This window comes from Opisthocomus hoazin, unplaced genomic scaffold (genome assembly GCF_030867145.1).
Source record: "Opisthocomus hoazin isolate bOpiHoa1 unplaced genomic scaffold, bOpiHoa1.hap1 HAP1_SCAFFOLD_81, whole genome shotgun sequence".
Taxonomy (NCBI): Eukaryota; Metazoa; Chordata; class Aves; order Opisthocomiformes; family Opisthocomidae; genus Opisthocomus; species Opisthocomus hoazin.
The window spans coordinates 332,501-337,500 of NW_027448990.1; positions in this window are offsets into that span (position 1 = coordinate 332,501).

Consider the following 5,000-nt stretch of genomic DNA (forward strand, 5'->3'; position numbering starts at 1 on the left):
ATCGATCAGGAAAGGGAAGGGGAACGGAGGAGAAGCGGAGGCCCCACGGCCACGGTTCCTGGGACAGCGACGGCCGCACGCGCCGGCCCCCGAACCCCGAACCTCGGGCAGGGCTGGGCAGCACAGGCGCGGGGCCCTGCGTGCGAGCGAGCGAGCGGGCAGCGTCGACAGCAGAAGCCCAACGCGGCTTGGCCACCGGCAGAGCCGGACTGCCGTAGAGGCTTCTCTGCAACGTGCCCGCGGATGGCTGCTGTTAACGGGCGTGGGGAGGGGGGGGGAGCCACGGCAGGCTCCACTCCCAAACCCCGGCCCTACAAGCGTTCGAGTGCCGGAGACCGCCGCCCGTCTCGGCCCGGCCCTGGAGAAACCCCTCTTGGAGCCCTCGCTCCAGTCGGCAACGGCCACCGGAGCCTGCGGGCAAGCAGCGGCTTCGCGCGGCTTCTGGCAGTCGGAAGCGCCGTGCGCGATAGGTAGGAGGCAGAACGGCCACGGCCAGGGCCGCCGGGCAACGCCCGAGTCTGCCGGCTGAGCCGCGGGTGACAAGCGTTCGAGTGCCGGCGACCGCCGCCGGTCTCGGCCCGGCCCTGGAGAAACCCCTCTTGGAGCCCTCGCTCCAGTCGGCAACGGCCACCGGAGCCTGCGGGCAAGCAGCGGCTTCGCGCGGCTTCTGGCAGTCGGAAGCGCCGTGCGCGATAGGTAGGAGGCAGAACGGCCACGGCCAGGGCCGCCGGGCAACGCCCGAGTCTGCCGGCTGAGCCGCGGGTGACAAGCGTTCGAGTGCCGGCGACCGCCGCCGGTCTCGGCCCGGCCCTGGAGAAACCCCTCTTGGAGCCCTCGCTCCAGTCGGCAACGGCCACCGGAGCCTGCGGGCAAGCAGCGGCTTCGCGCGGCTTCTGGCAGTCGGAAGCGCCGTGCGCGATAGGTAGGAGGCAGAACGGCCACGGCCAGGGCCGCCGGGCAACGCCCGAGTCTGCCGGCTGAGCCGCGGGTGACAAGCGTTCGAGTGCCGGCGACCGCCGCCCGTCTCGGCCCGGCCCTGGAGAAACCCCTCTTGGAGCCCTCGCTCCAGTCGGCAACGGCCACCGGAGCCTGCGGGCAAGCAGCGGCTTCGCGCGGCTTCTGGCAGTCGGAAGCGCCGTGCGCGATAGGTAGGAGGCAGAACGGCCACGGCCACAGCCGCCGTGCAACACCCGAGTCTGCCGGCTGAACCGCGAGTAGCTGCAGCGGTTCGATGGCGCTGGTCCGCGAGCGCCAGCCCTCTGCCCTAGTATACGGACAGCGAGGTCCCCGGCCCCGGCGGGCTCGAAGAGAACCGTCTTCCCCCAGCGGGGAGGCGCGCGAGCGCCGCCGACTCTTACCATGACGTAACTGGAGGCAGCGCAAAGCAGCGACCCCTTCGGCAGCTCCGAAGAAGAACCGGGCAAGACGTCTACCTGCCAGAACCGCGGTGGAGCCAAAGTCCCGCCGGAGCGAGGTAGACGAGGCATCCCTTTCCGCCGGCAGCTCCGGCGGCCACATCGGGCACACCGGACCCGGCGGACGGTAAAACGGGTAGACCTGGCCTCCCTGCCGGCAGAACGGGTAGACGAGGCCTCCCTGCCTGGAACCGGGTAGACCTGGCATCCCTGCCGGAAGCGGGTAGACCTGGCATCCCTGCCGGTAAAACGGGTAGACCTGGCCTCCCTGCCGGCAGAACGGGTAGACGAGGCCTCCCTGCCTGGAACCGGGTAGACCTGGCATCCCTGCCGGAAGCGGGTAGACCTGGCATCCCTGCCGGTAAAACGGGTAGACCTGGCCTCCCTGCCGGCAGAACGGGTAGACGAGGCCTCCCTGCCTGGAACCGGGTAGACCTGGCATCCCTGCCGGAAGCGGGTAGACCTGGCATCCCTGCCGGCAAAACGGGTAGACCTGGTCTCCCTGCCGCCAAAACGGGTAGACCTGGCCTCCCTGCAGGTAAAACGGGTAGACCTGGCCTCCCTGCCGGCAGAACGGGTAGACCTGGCCTCCCTGCCGCCAGAACGGGTAGACCTGGCATCCCTGCCGGCAAAACGGGTAGACCTGGTCTCCCTGCCGGTAAAACGGGTAGACCTGTTCTCCCTGCCGGCAAAACGGGTAGACCTGGCCTCCCTGCCGGCAGAACGGGTAGACCTGGCCTCCCTGCCGCCAGAACGGGTAGACCTGGCATCCCTGCCGGCAAAACGGGTAGACCTGGTCTCCCTGCCGGTAAAACGGGTAGACCTGGTCTCCCTGCAGGTAAAACGGGTAGACCTGTTATCCCTGCCGGCAAAACGGGTAGACCTGGCATCCCTGCCGGTAAAACGGGTAGACCTGGTCTCCCTGCCTGCAAAAAGGGTAGACCTGTTCTCCCTGCCGCCAGAACGGGTAGACCTGGCCTCCCTGCCGGTAAAATGGGTAGACCTGGTCTCCGTGCAGGTAAAACGGGTAGACCTGGTATCCCTGCCGGCAGAACGGGTAGACCTGGTCTCCCTGCCGCCAGAACGGGTAGACCTGGCATCCCTGCCGGCAAAACGGGTAGACCTGGTCTCCCTGCCGGTAAAACGGGTAGACATGGCCTCCCTGCAGGTAAAACGGGTAGACCTGTTCTCCCTGCCGGCAAAACGGGTAGACCTGGCATCCCTGCCGGCAAAACGGGTAGACCTGGTCTCCCTGCCGGTAAATGGGTAGACCTGGTCTCCCTGCCGCTAGAACGGGTAGACCTGGCCTCCCTGCCGGCAACATGGGTAGACCTGGCCTCCCTGCCGGTAAAACGGGTAGACCTGGCATCCCTGCAGGTAAAACGGGTAGACCTGGCATCCCTGCCGGCAAAACGGGTAGACCTGTTCTCCCTGCAGGTAAAACGGGTAGACCTGTTCTCCCTGCCGCCAGAACGGGTAGACCTGGCATCCCTGCCGGCAAAACGGGTAGACCTGGCATCCCTGCCGGTAAATGGGTAGACCTGGCATCCCTGCCGGAAAAACGGGTAGACCTGGCATCCCTGCCGGCAATACGGGTAGACCTGGTCTCCCTGCCGCTAGAACGGGTAGACCTGGCATCCCTGCCGGTAAAACAGGTAGACCTGGCCTCCCTGCCGCCAGAACGGGTAGACCTGGCATCCCTGCCGGTAAAACGGGTAGACCTGGCCTCCCTGCCGGCAGAACGGGTAGACCTGGTCTCCCTGCAGGTAAAACGGGTAGACCTGGCCTCCCTGCCGGCAGAACGGGTAGACCTGGCCTCCCTGCCGGCAGAAGGGGTAGACCTGTCCTCCCTGCGGACAGAGCGGGTCGCCCGTGCTGGAGGCCCGTATGCAGGGGTGCCTGCACGGGGTGGGAAGGGGCGGCGGCGGGCTGCCTGTGCTCTCTCAGCCGGGGCGGCGGTGGGGGGGCTTGCGGGGGGTGGCTTGGGGCGGCAGGCCGGTCCTGCCGGAGGCCCGTATGCAGGGGTGCCTGCACAGGGTGGGTGGGCCGGCGGCGGGCTGCCTGTGCTCTCTCAGCCGGGGCGGCGGTGGGGGGGCTTGCGGGGGGTGGCTGGGGTCGGCAGGCCGGCCCTGCCGGAGGCCCGTATGCAGGGGTGCCTGCACGGGGTGGGTGGGCCTGCGGCGGGCTGCCTGTGCTCTCTGAGTCGGGGCGGCGGTGGGGGGGGCTTGCGGGGGGTGGCTGGGGGCGGCAGGCCGGCCGTGCCGGAGGCCCGTATGCAGGGGTGCCTGCACGGGGTGGGAAGGGCCGGCGGCGGGCTGCCTGTGCTCTCTCAGCCGGGGCGGCGGTGGGGGGGGTTGCGGGGGGTGGCTGGGGTCGGCAGGCCGGCCCTGCCGGAGGCCCGTATGCAGGGGTGCCTGCACGGGGTGGGAAGGGCCGGCGGCGGGCTGCCTGTGCTCTCTCAGTCGGGGCGGCGGTGGGGGGGCTTGCGGGGGGTGGCTGGGGTCGGCAGGCCGGCCCTGCCGGAGGCCCGTATGCAGGGGTGCCTGCACGGGGTGGGTGGGCCGGCGGCGGGCTGCCTGTGCTCTCTGAGCCGGGGCGGCGGTGGGGGGGGCTTGCGGGGGGTGGCTGGGGGCGGCAGGCCGGCCCTGCCGGAGGCCCGTATGCAGGGGTGCCTGCACGGGGTGGGAAGGGCCGGCGGCGGGGTGCCTGTGCTCTCTCAGCCGGGGCGGCGGTGGGGGGGCTTGCGGGGGGTGGCTGGGGGCGGCAGGCCGGTCCTGCCGGAGGCCCGTATGCAGGGGTGCCTGCACGGGGTGGGTGGGCCGGCGGCGGGCTGCCTGTGCTCTCTGAGCCGGGGCGGCGGTGGGGGGGCTTGCGGGGGGTGGCTGGGGGCGGCAGGCCGGCCCTGCCGGAGGCCCGTATGCAGGGGTGCCTGCACGGGGTGGGAAGGGCCGGCGGCGGGCTGCCTGTGCTCTCTCAGTCGGGGCGGCGGTGGGGGGGCTTGCGGGGGGTGGCTGGGGTCGGCAGGCCGGCCCTGCCGGAGGCCCGTATGCAGGGGTGCCTGCACGGGGTGGGTGGGCCGGCGGCGGGCTGCCTGTGCTCTCTGAGCCGGGGCGGCGGTGGGGGGGGCTTGCGGGGGGTGGCTGGGGGCGGCAGGCCGGCCCTGCCGGAGGCCCGTATGCAGGGGTGCCTGCACGGGGTGGGAAGGGGCGGCGGCGGGGTGCCTGTGCTCTCTCAGCCGGGGCGGCGGTGGGGGGGCTTGCGGGGGGGTGGCTGGGGGCGGCAGGCCGGTCCTGCCGGAGGCCCGTATGCAGGGGTGCCTGCACGGGGGTGGGTTGGGGGGGGCGGCGGGAATTTTTTGGTTTTTGTTGCTTTTTTATTTCTTTTTCCGCTTTTGAAACAGAGACGCCGCCCCGTCCTCGGGCGTTTCAGCCGAGCTGATGGAAAGCGGCGCCCCTTCCCGTCGCTTGCGGGGGGGGGTGGTGCAGGAGGGGGGAGGCGGCGCGCGCCTGAAATTCCCCTCGCCACCCCCCGTTTCCGAGACTTCGCCGTATCTAGTGGAAGGCGCTAAGCTTGGCCGGACTGTCT